Source organism: Octodon degus, unplaced genomic scaffold, assembly GCF_000260255.1.
Source record: "Octodon degus isolate 3935 unplaced genomic scaffold, OctDeg1.0 scaffold00070, whole genome shotgun sequence".
NCBI classification, from domain to species: Eukaryota; Metazoa; Chordata; class Mammalia; order Rodentia; family Octodontidae; genus Octodon; species Octodon degus.
In genome coordinates, this window is record NW_004524646.1 from 2,055,697 (window position 1) to 2,073,154 (window position 17,458).

General features: G+C 43.0%; 1 protein-coding gene and 1 pseudogene across 3 annotated transcripts in view; one reads left to right on the forward strand and one right to left on the reverse strand.

Moving 5' to 3' along the window:
• Positions 1-17,458, forward strand: part of Tdp1 (tyrosyl-DNA phosphodiesterase 1) — an 87,573-nt gene that overhangs the window by 44,255 nt on the left and 25,860 nt on the right. The gene's annotated exons all lie outside the window — the stretch shown is intronic.
• Positions 10,349-10,672, reverse strand: LOC101592180 (annotated as a pseudogene).

A 17,458-nucleotide genomic window follows, 5' to 3' on the forward strand; every position in this document is an offset into this window, starting at 1 on the left:
CCTGCTTGCATGAAATGTACCCTCAAGTAAAAGAGATTTGCCCTCGCGGTACATGCAGTGTGGGTTATACTTGTGCTTTTGTGGCTCTTGTGCATGGGTGGCTTCCCACCAAGGAAAGCCTTTGCTTTCGGGGTCCCTGTTCCCAGGGGAAACATCGTTTCCCCCAGAGACCTCCAGCTCCCTCAGCCCCGTGACTGCCATGGCGCCCTAAATTTCAGTTCCTTCCCCTCCTGTGGTTGCTTCTGTAATTGTCTGGCTTCCCCTGTAGACAGTGAGGCCAAGACCACGTCTTGTTCAGTAGAAGGCGCTTGGTAAGGATTTGTTAGTATAGGGGGCTAACAAAGGCTGGCTTGAGCTGTGGAGCTGTGGAATAGGAGAGAGGCCTCAGAGGCAACACCTGAGCTGGAGACGGGCAGGGGATGAGGATTGGTCACTGACATCAGTGTGGAGGTCGAGAAATGGAACGGAGGAAATTTGCTTTCAGTGCTGGGTGTATAGCATGTGTAAGATGCTGGGCTGGACTCCCAGCAACTACCACCACCACCAAAACAAACAAAAACTTTGATTGCAGCGTTATTTATTATGGCAAGCACTCTAAGTGGTACCGTGAGAGGTGCGCCCAGTGAGTTCTCCCTACTGCTTATTATTGACGGGGCAAGCTTTTGTTACTTTTCTGGGAAAGAGTAAAGCAGGCTGATGCCTGGGTACTAGGAGCATTCATGAAATATATGTCAAGGGGGACTTCCATACTTTCAGGCACTCCATTTCCAAACAAGTGAATGTGAACTGAGCCATCTGACCTGTGTTGAGAGCAGGTAATCATCATGACAGTCTTCCAGCCACCTGAAAGCAGTCACACATTCTATTCTGAAAGTTACATTAACCTTTTAATCAAAAGGAATCTCATGAGCACTTACCACGGCCCAAGTACTTTACTGGGTGCTGAGAATACAGTAATAAAACATAATCGTTGACCTGGCTCTGGTGGCAGGAGTTACACAAACACAAACAAGCTTATTTACATTTACCAAAGAGTGATATGCATTACAGAGAAAAATAAAGTAGTATGATAATTAAGTATATGATCCCTAGTGAAAATCCCTTGGACTGGATGTCTTAGGAGTTTAGGTACATAAGCTGTCTGTGGACATCCCTACAGTATGTGGACCAACATCCTGGAGTAAACTTGGGAAGCAGTAGCCTTCTGTCATTTTAAGTCACCTTTTGCTGCCAGTCTTGCTGTCAAATGAAATGAGTTAAGTAACAGCTAAGCTTCAGAGTTCAAAGATATCATGCTTGTAGCCGTTCAGAGCTAAATTACAATTCTTGCATCAGTGAGGAGACCGAGTGACAGAGGGCAGGAGAGGAGAAGTGAGAGAGGAAAGCAGAGGGCACCTCAGAAGCGCTAAGCTGCGCTGTGTACACAGAGCAATTCCCCAAGATGAGTGGGGTCATTATATGCTACAAGCATGGCTTGATAAAAAATTTGAAAGACAAAAAGCAGAAGCCCAGGCAGCCAGGTCCAGCACCCACACCATCAGCACTGTGCTGTGCTGCCCATTAATTAAGGTCGGGGGTGGCCTTGCTGATGCGGCAACCTTGAAGCCAAGACCTGAAGGAAGACACTGTGGGTGCCGCGTGTGTGGCTAGCTCAGGGCAGGCAGGCAGGGCCAGAAGTGGCAGCAAGGTGAATGTTGGTGCTGAGTGGGGCTGGAGGGAGGGGAGGGGAGGGCAGGAGTTCAGGCAGACTCAGCCGGCACTAGGGGTCACTTGCCGGTGTGTCTGAGATCCGAGGCTTTATTAGACGCCAGTCTGTGGAAGGCAGCAGCAGTTATTATTATTGTTATTATCATTATTTCTAATTTACTTATTTTGAGACAGAATCTCTGTGTAATGTAGGCTGGCCTGGAATTCACAATGATCCTGCTGCCTCAGCCTCCCAAGTGCTGGGATTGCAGGCAATAGGCCACCACCATGTCTGGCCCATCAGTATTAGCTTCCTAATTTCAATTGATTGATATAATTAAGTGCTTTTAACTTGTTCCATAGGACTTTCAAAAATAGGACAGTTTTAATATTGTTGACTGGTTTATACTCAAGTAGTGTTTCTTTCTCAGCAGAGCACTGTTGACATTTTGGTCAGAATTCTCAATTAGTCTCCAATATGTGGAGCCTTCAAAAAAAAGAAAAAGGTGACATGAAACTAGAAGGGAGACTATTATTAGACAAAAGAAAGGGAGTAAGGAGGAGAAACAGGTTCATGGAGATGTGGATAGGATCAAAATACGTTATATGTATGTGTGAAAATGCCTCATTGCAATCTGGTATTTTGTAAAATTTATAGACACAAGTAAAAACATTTTAAGATAATCTTAGTTGCACAAGATTGTTTTGTGCACCATAATGTACTTAATAATTAATCTTCACTAAATGTCAGTTCTTGGAGAAAACAAGAAATAAATAAATAGATACATAAATACAAATAGGTACATGCCCCATATATTTCCTATAGATTGATTGCCCTGATTGGCAGTATTGAAGTCCTGGAGACTAAATTCAGAACTTTGTGAACAGCTGACTTATGGGTACAGCTATCCTTTCATTTAACCTGTTTATCTACTTTGGAGACAAGGTTGTAGAGTTCCGTCAGTGACGTAGCAGACAAATTAGGTGTTAGGAATTAGGTTTTACCTGACCAAATGCTCGCAAGGTCTCTAGGTCTTAGGTCTTCCTGTGTGGCACACACACAGACATCTGTTACATCATGTCAGATGCCAGGGTGTCTGTCACCTGGAGCCAGCATTCCACCAGTCACCAGAATATCAAAGAATATTTCTGTACATCTTCCATGGCCAAGTTTTGCTCCAGAAATGTCAAGACACTTAGCTACCACTTCCAAATCAGTGCCAGATTCAGTTAAGCCTTAATACAACTTGGAACAGAAGAGTGTCAAGCCCCTCTTTGCCATCTGGTTTAAAACCCTGGCCTTGTAACATTGGCTTTTGATTATTCACAAAAGACACCTAAATTTAAGGCAAAGAGGGAAGAAAAAAAAAAAGCCAGAAATCCGAAGTGTGGTGGCAACTGCCTCCTCTACAACCCCAAAAATGTTTTAATAAAACATGAAGGTCTTGCCTCTGGAAAAAGAAAACAAGATAGGGATAACCAAGGACAAAGCTTCATTAAGTTTAATTGTTTTGAACCTTTTCTACTTTGATTTTCTTTTAATACCAATCTATGTTAATGTTCGCATTTGGGTTGAATAACTATATTTTATTAAGTGCAACAAAATTAAAAGCAAATGCCCCCCCAAAAAAAGTTATAAACATAATAAGCAAAGTGGATGATAAGAAATACAAACTTTGATTCTTAACATGATAATAAAGATACCTTTCTTTCAAGATGGTCACCTTTGGAAGTAGGTACATTAACCAGATACTGCCGCTCCTCAGATCTTTTTGCCATTCTTTGAAATTTGAGTACAGTGTGTGATTGATGCTTTATCAAGTAAATATCATTTATAACAGATGCTTTTGATTGGCCTTATATTAGTTCTCTGTTAATGTATAATAAATTACAAATGAGGATATTCTGATGCAGTTTATTGTCCCATGGTTTCTGTGAGTTTCTGTCCCATGGGTCCTCTGTGAAGCATCTCACTAGGCTGAAATCAAGCTGTCCACCAGGTTTGAGCTCACCCAAAGCTCAGCATTCTCGTCAGCGAATTGGCAGAATTCGCTCCTTGTGGCTGTAGGACTGGAGTTCCAGCTTTCTCAAGTTCCAGCTTTCTCGTTGGATGTCAGTGGTTGTTCCCCTGCTGGGGGGGCTATCTTTGGAGGCCTACACCTTTGGTGTCTGCATCTTGGAGACTGGCTGGAGAATCTCCCTAGGAAGGATGTTGACCCACTGGGATTATTTCCCTTTTGATGAATTTAAGGTCACCTGATTGTTAATCTAATAATGCAGTGAAATCCAAAGAAAGACATAGTCCTCAAGGAAGGGGGTGACATAGGGCCTGTGCACCAGGGGACAGTTTTGGGGCTGGGTTCCAGTATTCTCATCCACAAGCCTCATTGGTGTTTATTGCCCAATTTGAATTATTCTTTTTTTTTTTTTCCTCTCCTTATAGGCTTGAAATTCCTCACTGTTTCTGAAATTGAGCTTTATTATCCAATTGCTAAACAAAATTAGCCTTGAATGTACTCACAGAACTGAGCCGCAGGCTCCAGAGGCAGTTGGAAGAGTGCAGGTCTATACTCATTTGGAGCCAAAGGAGGTGGCTTTATTGGTACAAGGGAATAAGCATGTGGCATGATCACTTTAGAGAGCCAGATTATATTGTGTTAGAGAGATGTTAAACTTGTCTTCAGAATGATCAGTAGTGGTCGCACATGCCTATAAGCCCAGCTACTCACAAGGCTGAGACAGGAGGATTGCAAGTTCAAGCCCAGCCTGGTCAACTGTGGAGACCTTGTCTCAAAATAAAAGGACTGGAGATGTTACTCAGTATTCCCCAAATTCATTCTTCATTGCTGCTCCGCTGCAAAAAAAAAAAAAAAAGTAAAAACTCCAGATTTGATTTCTTAGTCTAGAAAAACTGATCACTTTAGAAGTATACCCCCTTGGGCCAGCCAAATAGCTAGGCGGATTAAAGCGCCTGCTTAGGCAGATGCAGCGCAGTGCAGCGGCCAGGGGTTCAATACCCATTGTACCTGTAATCCCAGCTCTTGGGAGGCTGAACACAGGTGGATCACTACGAGTCTGATCTACATAGTGAGACCCTGTAACCCTGTAGACCTTTACTAAAATACGAAGGAGGAGGAGGAGGAGGAGGAGGAGGAAGAGCAGGAGGAGGAGACCCCCATATCTCCTTAGCTTACCACCTGTTATTTTTCTACTCATCATAAGTGAAGAACTTTGTCTTCCTGATTATGGAAACTGACATTTCTGTGAAATAGGTGAATTATACTTTCTGAGGAGCAGGCAGTCCATAAACATGCTAACCTTAGTGTAGTTTTCATCATCCATTTTATTCTAAATAATAATGCATCACTGATTTTATATATTCTTATTTATTAGTTGTCATGTTGGAGGTTCTGAGTGGAATTGTTTTCATAGATCCTAAGTCATGTTTTAACTTACAGTTGCCATAGTTACCTTATCCCTGAACCTCATAAAATGTACACCACAACTCTTTTGAATGAAGTTTCTATTTTATTGGACATTCTGCATTAGAAGTTTTTGCTCTACTCTAAGAAAAAATGACTTTATAATTACCGTATTTCATTTCCTGCCAATACATTCATCCTGACTTTTGTAAATTATTCATTCAATTGTTTGAGTTTTCTGCCAGACTAATGTAATGCCTAGTACAGCGCCTGGTCAGTAGAGCACTCAGAAAATTTGAATGAGTGAGCAGTAATCCCTTAATTTAGCCACAGTTCACTGACTGCTTCTCAGATTTAAAGTTTCTCTCTTTCCTTACAACTGTGCCTCTCCTTTGAGGGTTATCACAAATGCTGCTCTCTAAGTGAAACGGCGAGCTTGGCTTGCCACAACACAGGACTTCTTCCCCGAGTCTCCACTATACTCGCGCTGGGTCCATTTCACATCTTCTGGGTGGCCCTTCATGAGTTCCTTTGCTCCTCAGGATTAGGAACTGCTCGAGAGCACGTGCCTGGTCCTTTTTCTCTGTATGTCTTCAGCATCTAACACTGTGCATGGCTCATGCCTGCTGGTCAGTGAATACAGCCATGTGTCATTTAACAGGGGGAGTATGTTCTGAGAGGTGCAGTACGGACAGTTTCATCACCAGTGAACTTCTAGCAAGCACTGACAGGAACCCGCATGGTATAGCAGACTCTCAACATGGTCTCTTTTTATTTTTAATCTTAGCACTTGTGTTGGCACTTCCTTTTCTGTGTTTATCGTGTGTTTGCCTACACGATGACCGTACACACCATGGGAGGCTGGTATGTGCACATAACACGCGTTAATTCTTTTTTAGTTCCCCTTGCCTCCCTCTGCCTCCCTCTCTAGTTCCTTCTTCCATTTCCAAAGGTTCTGTCTCCCTATTTTGTAATCTCTTTGACTTTTTTTTTTTTTAATTTATGTGTGTGTGTGTGTGTGTGTGTGTGTGTGTGTGTGGCCAGCTCAGCCCACCAGAGAGCGGGGCCAGCTGGCATGTGGTGCTGGGGGATCGAACCGCGGTCCCTGTGCCTTGCTATGCTTGTTCTAAGTAGGTGCTTTAGACCACTGAGCCATCTCACCAGCCCCTCTCTTTGACTTTCATCTTTAAATCATTTATACTTTGGGTCCACATGGCCTCTAGCTACAGTCAAGAAATGTAGTAAACACAGATGGATGAGGCTGCTACACTTACCCTGCCATATTGTTTCATGCTAGACATTTTTTATTAGCACAAGCACATCCTAAAATAAGGATTAAAGTACATTACAGTAAATGCACAAGCTAGTAACATAGTTGCTTTCAAGTGTTGTGTGCTGTACTGCATAATCATGCGTGATGTCTGCTGTCTGACTGGCAGCTGCATAGATTTATGTACACCAGCATCACAGGAGCATGTGAGCAGTGCATTGTACTGTGAATTCTCCACAGTTACAGCATCACTAGACAACAGAAAGTTTTCTTCTCCGCACTCATCTTGTAGGACCTCTATCATGTATGTAGTCCATTATTGACTGAAATATCCTCAAGCAGTACTTGACTATATGAAAAGGGTACAGTTGGGTGCAGTTGCACACACCTGTTGTCCTGGCACTCATCTGAGGCAGGAGGATCACTGAGTTTGAGGCCAGCATGGGCTACATAGTGAGTTCAAGGCCAGTCTGAACTACATAGCAAGACACTATCTAAAATTTTTTTTTTAAAAAGAATATATAAAGTTTGTCTTCCCCTCCTGCGACCCCGCTACCTACTGTGCCCTTCAACAGGAAACCATCTCGCTGTTTTCTTGAGTTTAATGGCTTTAGCTCTGAGAACATTTTCTAGCCGAGTCCTCAGCTGGTGATGTTATCTGAGCAGCCAGAATGTTACTGAGGAAATAACCTGAGGCAGAGTTCTAAAGACGTGTTCCTAGATACAGCTCTTTCTAAACTCATTATGAAATTAGTTTGAAAATTGATCAAAATTATTCTGTTCATTTAAGACAAGTTCGTTCAATCAGCTGTATATTCAAAGAGATGTAAACCTAGCATTTTAGCCTTAACTTTGTAGGATGTTATCTAGCAGGCAGTTTTCTCTTTTGCCTGGCTATTTGCTTTGGTGGCAAGTTATTTATGGTTTTAAAATTTTCCTTCCATCTGTTTTAATGCTGTCATGAAATCATCTCGTTTGATGAGTGGCCTGTTGTTATGGCAATTTGGGGAGGACATAATGATAAACACAGTGTTTAAAGTTTACCATAGAGCTAAGCGTTTCCAATGATGAGCTTTAAGAAGAACCTTGGCTAAGAAGACATTGCCTAGGTGTAGTTGGCACAGCCAGTGAGGGTAATCATAAAAACTGTGCATTGTGGGAGGCGGGATGAAAGGTAGATGCTAACCTGTGCTGGAGCACTGTTCTGGTTGCCTAGCAACAGACAGGCAATGCAGGATAGTTAGGGATGAGCAGAAATGTTGGTGCTGCCACTTTTGGAGAAAATGAGACAAGTGCTTGCCTGTAAAATCACTGTGGCTTTTTGAAGAGACATAAAAGACATTTTCCCCTCCTCGGCTTTTCAATATCGCTGTCCAAATCTTTAATGTCAGTTTCTTTTATTCTGAGAGTCTCTTTTTTCTTTCCTTTTGTCTTAGTTTTTGGTGAAAATCATATTAGATAACACAAAAAGAATACTTGTGGATGTTACTGGATAGACACGGTCACCTGGCATCACGGCTCCAAGATATTGGAATTCAGCGGATTGCCTCGTGCGCCTTGTCACAAATAATGGTTACCAGTCTGAAGTCTGCAAATGATTTCCTTGCACACTGGAGATGACTCAAAGTCATTCATCCCCTTCCTTGCATTTGGTGGAAGCTAACCCGAGACAAAACATGCCCCTTTCAAACACACATGTGAATGGGTTCTCCATTGATAGGAAACGCCTGAGACCCCTGACCTAGGCCAGTAGGATCTCTGGGCAGTGGTATCCCTAGCCATGAGACCCACCTGTGGCTTGGGGTGAGAAGTGTGCAGCCTCCAGAGGACACGTGTGTTTAGCATGTGCTGGCTAAGGCCCTTTTTTATACTAGCTCACTCACTCTCATTCATTCATTCATTTATTCTATTTAGTGCAAGGTCTACAGGGACTACAGGGTCTCACCACACAAATCAGACTTGTAATGATTCTCCTGTTTTCAGCTTCCCAAGTGCTGGATTGCAGGCAAGTGCCACCACACCCAGTCTCAGTCACTGTCTCAGCATGCCCCAAGGGTGGGGCTAGCAAGGCAGGCCAGGGATCAAACCTCCCACCCCTGTGTCTGCCTAAGCAAGCGCTTTTTTTTTAACATTTTATTGAGAAACAAATAGCAGTGAGACAGTTTCTTTTTTTTTGCTCCGAATGCCCTCAGGGGTGGTTTGGCTGACTGGAGTGTTGTGGGGATCGAACTCCAGCAACCTCAGGCTGACAGCTTTGTGGAAGCAGCCACTTAAACAGCTGAGCTAAGGCCAGGCCCCAGTGAGACAGTTTCAAAACCGATTAGTAGGACAATTTCAATAATACATTACATATTGTTGTCTTCATAGTGGTTATTCATAATACAAGATGCAGACATATCCTGTCCAAACACTATTAGTACAAATCTTTCTTCTCATTGAGTTAAAAGAAAGTAGCTATATATCTATCTTAACTATTTTGTATATACAGATACATTCGTATCCCCTTTTTTGGTTTAGTTTTATCAGAGATGGGTATTCCCTTGCCATTTAAATATTGTAGGTACGTGAATTCCTTTATGAAAACAAGCAGGTGCTTTAATCTGCTGAGCTCTCTGGCCTGCCCTAGTCCTCTCATTTAGGACTCTAGTGTTATCCCTACTTTAGGGATGTGAAAACTGAAGTACAGAGTTTAAATAATACACACCCGAGTGATCAAGGGGCAAGTGGGGGGAAGCGAAGATTCAGATCCAGATAGTCTGGCATGAATATCTCTTGCCTGGGCTTTTTTTTTTTTTTTTTTTTTTTTTTTTTTTTTTTTTTTTCGTTAAAAGCCAGCATAAAACACTTTTATTGCTATAAGAAAACTTGAAACTCATATGTGGTATGGGGGAGGGGTGGTGCTGAGGATGAGGGGAATGGGCAACAAAGCAACACCAAATCACTACCCAGGACAGCAAAGGGTGAGAAGGGACTGAGGGAAGAAAAGCCAGGGAACTCTCAGATCAGCAGAGTAAAGCCAAACATTAAAAAACAAAAACTTTCACAAAACAAAGCAGAAAACAAGGGATGCTGAAGCTGCGATGACTAGCATCATCATCTTAAGAGAACACTCAAGGATTTGTCATGATGGCAGGGCTTTCATTGGGTGATTAAGTCTACAAACAGCACCTTCAATTTAAACTTTCAATTAAAGTTCTTAAAATTTAGGAAGTGAAACTTGGATAGTTATGAGATTAGAAAAGTCCTGAAAATCCTTTAGAAGAAGCACAGGATGGGGAGGGAGATAGGTCATAATGAAGGCATCAGAGGTCCCTGTTGGCCCAGGGACAGATACCAGTAGTGTCCAACATAGTAGTGAAAGAGACCTGCGTTCAAAAAGCAAAAGTTTCAGGGAGGTGGCTGGGGCTGGCAGAGGCTAAGGCTCTCCTGCACCCCACTTCTGTTTTGGGTAGGGCTCTCAGTGTAACCCAAGAACATCTCTCACAGTGGAGAATAATTCAGCCCTCAACAGGGTCTCAAATCTGCTGCAGCAGCAAGAATGTTTAATATCTAATAGATAAAAATTTCATCCAAAAATTAAAATAAAATATTCTTGCAAACCCTACTCCAACACCAATTACTATTCTAAAGTTAACTCATCAATTGTGCTGTTAATACTTCACAATATTCTTCATTGGAAACTAGGTCAAAAAGAATGAAACTGAATCTTCAACCAAAAACAAAATGAATACCTTGAGGTTTATGGCATATAGTTTAGGTAAACACACATAAAGGGGAGAAAAAGTAGAGGAAATGGAAGTGTCAGAAGCCAAGCTGAGTGACAGAACACACTCAGTTGGGGTAGATATTTGCACAGAGTAGTGGGATATCAGGAGAAGGTTCATATGGGTTCCTGTGCACACACCTGGAGACACAGGATCCCTCCACAGCAGATCCAAGAACAGGGAGCTAAGGGAGGAGGCCACTCCTGTCATTCCAGTTTTACAAGCTCCACATCGAAGACAAGAGTGGCATGTGGTGGGATGATTCCTGTGTGCCCAGTGGCACCATAGGCATAGTCTGGGGAGATAGTCCATTTGGCTCTCTGACCCACACTCATCTGGGCCACCCCTTCTTCCCAGCCCCGGATCACCTCCTGCTGGCCAAGCATAAACTTGAAGGGCTTGTATCTGTCACGGGAGGAGTCAAACTTGCCATCTTCAAGCAGCCCGGTGTAGGGCACCACGCAGGTCTGGCCATGCTTCGGGAAGGTGCGCCCATCTCCTGGAGAGATGGTCTCCATCTGTACTCCCATGGCAGCAGTGGGTGCGGGGCGGGTGGCGCGACAGACGGAATGGACAGAGACTCTTGCCAGGGCTTAGTGTATGGATATGAACGAGACAAGTGTGCTGCCTCTCTTCAAGGAATTTGAGTTCTAGTTGGCATAGCCCTACTGACCTCTGTCGGGACTGGCATTACTCACTAAGGCCCTGAAGGCCCTGCTTCCTAAAGCAGCAGCTGCCCAGTTCTCCCCCTGCAGACATCCCATGCCACTGCTGAGCCAGGCCTTCTGATCTCTCCTGGCTTTCCACCCAGAACGAATGCTCTGGCTTCCTCCCTCCACTTTCCTATAGCCCTCATTCACACACACTATAAAAATTTTAGTTTCTGCCATTGCTAACATTTGCGACCATCTCTGAGCTGTGGGTACAATGAATCACAGCAGTCTATTTTTCAACTTTTGTGTGCCCTACCTCAGTTCCTTTATTCAGCAGATATTTGATGAATGCCTGTTGTAGGCCAGGCTTTGTTGGGATACAGTGTCTAAGCCCTCAGTGCTGTCTTAAAACACTTCTTCATTATAGTCAGCCACTTCTCAATTACTACTCAACACCCAGGCAACTGAAACAAGCTCTTGTTTACCTGACTCCTCCAGTTTTCCCTGTCCAGTCTGTTCACACCAAGTCCATCCATATTATGTAGCAATAATTGCCACCAAGAACCTGAGTCATTCTGTTTCTCTTGTCCCACATTGCTTTTATTTTTATTTTTTTTTCTACTTCTGTTCTTTATTTTATGAAAATTACATAAAATCCACATTGCTTTTAAGTCTCATCTCCTGTCATTCAATCTTTTACTCATCTGTTCTGCCCTTTGCAAATACCCACTCCGTACCTACTCAGGACACCATGCTGAGCCTGTGGGTTTTGTAATGTTGATAGCTAGATCTGCTGACTATTGGCTGTTTGATCAGTGTGTACTCAGATGTTAGTGTTGTTCAGGGGAATTTATGCCATAGTCGTTAAGGGCATCCATGGTATTACTTGGTGATAAGCGGGAGGGGAGGGTGGGTTCAGAGAAGAGAGCAATCGCTTGTTCAAGGAGAATTAGATGAGACTGCAGAATTTTGTTTGCCTGATAGAGAGGCATGTGATGCATACATGGTGTTATTTGGATACGTGTGCTCTGAAGGCCCAGGTCATAAAGGCTTGGTCTCCAGGGTGGCCTTTGGGGAGGGGCCGAAACCTTTGAGAGTCAGGGCCTTGTAGAAGGTCCTTAAGTCCTGGGAGCTGTGCCTGAAGGGGAATGCAGAGCCCCCATGGCTTCTGCTTTACCTTTTGCTACCTGGCAGTGAGTGAGCTGAGCAGTTTCTCGCAGTGCCACTGGCTTCCTGCTGTGATGCGTTGTTTCAACATAGGCCCAACACAATGGGGTGACAGATAGTACACCAGAACCCCCAATCCTGTGAGCAGAATCAAGCCATTGCTCTTTATAAGTTAATTATCTGTGGAATTTTCTTACAGTGATGAGAAGGTGAGTACCATAGTAGACCTCAGAGCACATTAGGGAGAAGAAATCATGACCTTGAAGCTCCTGAGACAAGCAAGGAGTGCTGGGTTAGAGGGTCACTGAGCGGGCACAGAGTGTTCAGTAGGGAAGGACAGGAAAGAAGCTCAGCAAGTGAAGGGAGCTGGTTTTGCAGCAGGCAAAATATTCTGGCTAGATTGCTATAGCTTTTGAACAAGGGAGTGTGGTCATCAACAATGGTTTAACATGACTCTGTCATTAAGGCCTTTATAATTGGTAAGTTGCTTTATTTTTGGACTCACCTACACTGTGTTTTTTAAGATCTAAATGGTGTAGGTATTATTATGCCTGTTTTATGAGTGTAGAAATGGAGAGAGAGCTCAAACTGCCTGTCCAGTAGATAGTTGAAATGAAGCTTCAATCCGGATATTATTTCCCCCAATTCACATGGTCTTTCTGGGACACCTGTGAGCATAGATTGGAGGGAACAGAATAAGGAAGCTCTCTTAAGACTTTGATGTAGACCTCCGAGCCTAGGTGCCTTCCTACTGTGGAGGGGAAAGCAGGAGGGCATTCACACACTGACACTGCATGAAAAGACTAGTGTGGCATGGTAACAGGCCAAGGAAGCAGCTTGCCTGTGAGGTTGTGAGGACGGTTCTGTAGCAGAGTTAGCAGCAGCATCAGGTGTTACCAGGTGGTCACCAGCCCCAAGGAGAACTGTTCCTTAAGCTGTCTCATGTGGGTGAAAGCATTCCCTGTGCTCACTAGCACCCTCACTTGATGCTCTTCACCCTTGGGCTATAAAACTGTAAGAATAGTGCCCAGAAAGCTACACCACTATGGAGCTCTGGAAAACAAAGCCAGAACATTGGTGTTTGCATGCTTCAGGGCTCCAAGAGAGGAATGCTCCTCAGAAAACTTTCCAGGGTCTATGGGGTAACCTGACGAAACACTGGCCATCCGTCAGCCCTTCAGTCGTTCTTGGCCATGCATGCAACCTGCTGTCAGCAAGCCCCACTCCCACTTACAAACAGTTGCTGCCAGTCTCCATACCTGTCTCCCCCATCCAGCCAGGTCTTCAGCTAAATACATGGTGTTCACGTTTGGTTTCCTGGAGCCCTGTGGGTTCTAGAAACTTCTTTCTTGGTCCACCACAGCAGTAGGCGATGAGAGCTGAGTATGGGCAATTTCTTGGTTCACCAGGAAACTACCTTTTTAATAATTCTTTTGAACAAAGGATTCACCAGGCCCAAAAAAGATTTTCATTAAACCATGATAAAAGATCTCCCAGAGCCCATTCTAACAAGAATTCCTTAGTTCCATTAAATGTATTAATACTACCCAAATCTTGCTGTTGTGCTGTGCTTTGCAGTTTACTAAGCACTTGCACCTAGGTCAGTGATGGTGAGGTTTTTAGAAACAACTGCCCAAGCTGCAACCTAAAGCCCGCTTATTTATTGCAAAATGCCAAGACTGCAATTAAACCTAAATACTGAGGTTTTAGTTTGGAAAAAACAACATGGCAACTTGAGTAGCGCCCTCACCAAGTGCTCAGTGGGCTGCTGCAGTATGCGTGCCACAGGTTCGCCATCATAGGCCTAGATTATTTCACACATTCCCATTATAACCCAGTGCAATTAAAGATGGGGTTTAATCTATATTGTGGAAGAGACTGGTGACCATGTTATGGAACTGCAAGGTTACAGAGCCAAACCCAAATCCAAATCTTTAAGTCAGTTGATCTTTCCAAGTTTTGTGTGTATTGCCTTCTACCATAGGAGGAATACAAAATAATGGAACACTGCAGTAGAACATAAGCATTCAACAAAATTTGATCATCTTATATTATTAAATATACAGTGACATCATTTAATATAATGTTCTAAATATCAATTCTGTCCTGAAATTTGAAGAGCAGTTTTGGTCCTAACAATAAATTTTGTCATTTGAGATCTTCAGTGCTGCTGCAGTGGCTTCTAAAATCCTTATAATTCAATTTGTGGGATAAGAATAAATGAATCCACCTAACACAGCTGATGGGACATGTCCCCTTTTGGCCCTCGATCTCACAAGATAGTTCAACATCTGCAGAACTGATTTGATTTTAACCATGCTATTATACTCCTGCTACTTTATCACCATCTGCAGTGAATATTGGGGGACAAATATTTGTGTCAGTATCACCTATATTCATAGTTGGAGACATCAGAAGCATGCCTTTAATCCCAGCACTCAGGAGGCTGAGACAGGAAGATAGCAAGACTGAGACCAGCTTTGGCAGCCTAGAGAAATCTTGTCTCAAAATAAAAAATGAAAAGGGCTGGATCTGTAGCGCAAAGGCTCTAAATCTAATTCCACACATCACACATTTTACACACATTCACACATACACATGCACATACACAGCTATATTTTATAAAAGAAATCCTCTTGATTTCCTTTAAAAGATCATAGATGTTTACCATGTCTCCTTTGGGGACTCATGCTTGGATTATGAAATGAATGATTCACCTGGGGAATGAGTTTTAGAGCCATTTACACCAAAACAGTAGCATTAGGAGAATGGAGAGGACCTGCTTTAGGAGAACTCCATCGTTTCGTGACTCACAGCAGAAAATGACCAAGAGTCATCACCCATGAGCTCAGCAAAGTATTCACAATAGTGACAGCTGACAGTTGTTAAGCATCGTGCATGTGCCAAGGACTGTACACACCTTGTGGGACACAGTCCTCCCATTAACTTTAAGGTAGTCGTCTTGCTACCGTACTGTACAGGTGAGGAACCTACACATCAGTAAGTTACTGAGTGTGACTGAAATACACATAAATTCAAATTCTTCTCCTACCCACTCTACTGCTGCACCTACAATTTTAAAATTTGTTTTTGTTTTCTGAGTCAGGATCTCACCATGTAGTTCAGGCTGCCCTTGATCTCTGAGCTTATCAGCCTCAGCCATTTTTTTTCTTTTTAAAAAATTTTTATTTTAGAACAAGGTCTCATTAAATCTCTTGAGCAGGCTTCAGATTTGCAGTCTTCCTGCTTTGGCTTCCCCAGTAGGATTTCAGGTGTGTGCCACCATGCCCTGCCACACTGTGCTTGACTATCAGCAATTAAACTTTTTCTCTGGTTTTGCTTTAAAAGTTCAAAATTCTCTAACTATAATACATAAAACAACCTTAATAAATTTGTCTTCTAAGCCATGTGTCACCCCTTTGTTGAATTAATTTGGTGTTTCTTGCCTGCCTAGCATCTGCAGGGTTCAACATTGAGATCTGGGGGCTGGAATAGCCGTAGACAGATTGTTGAAAGAGAAGGGGTTGTGGGGGAGGAAAAGGCTCAGACATCTACACGAGTGGGTAGGATAGAAGGCATCCTGCACAAAGAACTGTGGGGGTGGTGGTAAACAAGCTGTATCTAAAGGAGTCAGAAGTCAGTTCAGTAAAAACAGGAGTCATGAAAAAGGCATAATGGGAAGTGAAATTGAAAAGCATAGAATAAGGCACTTCTGGCGGGTCATAGAAACCAGGTTATGGCATTTAAGTAGGAAGAATACATTGGTGCTTTCTGAAAACCACCAGAGCAAGATAGAAAATGAGAAATCTGCGGGGCAGTCCATTTGGATCTACACCCTAGGGTTAAAAGGTCCTAAACTGGGGGAATCTTATTGAAAAAAGAGGATACTGCAAGAGTAGGGTAAATTAATTAGTATCCAGCTCTTTGTCCTTGCCTGTACAGCAGGCAAGTCCAACACACCTGACAGTTTTAAGTGTGCCCAAATGAAACTACCAAGAAGGGAATGTGGGAAAGAACTGGTTTTCAGAGGACAAGGTATGCTGATAGATTCCATTTGGGCAGTATTGGGTTTGGGTTGATGGTAACACCAAACAGAAAAGTCCACCTTGTGGTTGAAAATGTCCTTTGAAATTGAGTGATAAGTTTAAACTGGAGGTGTGTGGGTATCATCCCAGTCCAGGAAGTGGTTGCATTTGGTAAGGGGAAAAGCCTTCCAGGAAGAAAACAAGAGTGAGCCAAGGGCAGAGGGGACAGAGTAGGGGGGACAGCAGCTTGGTACGAAGCTGTGTGAGAGGTAGCAAAGAACCAGATGGGCCAAGCAGAAAAGCCCCGGAGCAGAAAGAGTGAGAACTGGGCCAGTGCCACAGAGGTCCAGGCCAGGCTTCTCTACCGTGGCTGCCTTGACATTCACAGCCAGGCTGTGCTTTGTTGTAGGACTGTCCTGTGCATTGTCAGATGCATCCCGTCCCTGACTTCTTCCCATAGATACCAGCAACCTTGCACCATCCACTTGTGAAGACCAAAACTGTCTTCAGATCTCAGAATCGGCACTGGCTGAGAACCGCTGGTCTGGAAGAGTCAGGAGACTAGGCCGTGGTGCTCAGCAAGAACGATTCTTGTTTGCAGTGGATGTATGATTGCAAAGCGTCAACAGCAGAGAGAAGCTGGAGATGTGGACAGTTCCGCCACTGTATCAGGGAAGGGAGAGGGAGGATCTGGCTGAAGTGGACACTTGTGCTCTGAACTTTTTTATTTATCAGATTACAGTTCTAATATCTATATTAACTAAATGTCTTGGGAAACCATGGTTGATGGGGACTTAAATAACTACAGAATGGCTACTGTTAACTTTCACCTCAGAACAATCCAAGTGTTCTGATACAGCATCTGACTCCTTCTAGAAGATCAACACATGGTTTATTAGGCTATTATTGAATAACCAAAGGGACTGACTGCCACTGAGTCCTCTGGGTGCCACACTGCCCTGTCCTGTTCAAACTAGCAGTTGTATTGCGTAGCTATTGGCTTCTTACAACTGCTAGTGTTTTGGGGTTTTTTTTTAATAATTTTATTGAGAAACATAGCAATGAGACAGTTTCAAAACCAATTAGTAGGACAGTTTCAATAATTAATACATTGCACATTGTTGTCTTCTTAGTGGTTATTCATAGTACAAGATGCAGACATGATATGCTGTGCACAAACACTATTAGAACAAATCTTTCTATTCATTGAATTAAGAGAAAGTAGCTGTATATCTATCCTATTCTGAATATACAGATACAAAATGGTCCTTCATTTATATTCCCTTTTCTTGTTTAGTTTTGTCAGAGATGGGTATTCTATTATCATTTAAATATTGTAGGTGTGTGAATTCAGCAAAATATTCCAATATAGTTCAGTTGACTTGAGCCTTTTACAGCTCAACATATTAATATGGCTTTACTTCTTATACTTCATTTTTATACTTTTCTGCTGGATGGTTAAGAACAAGAT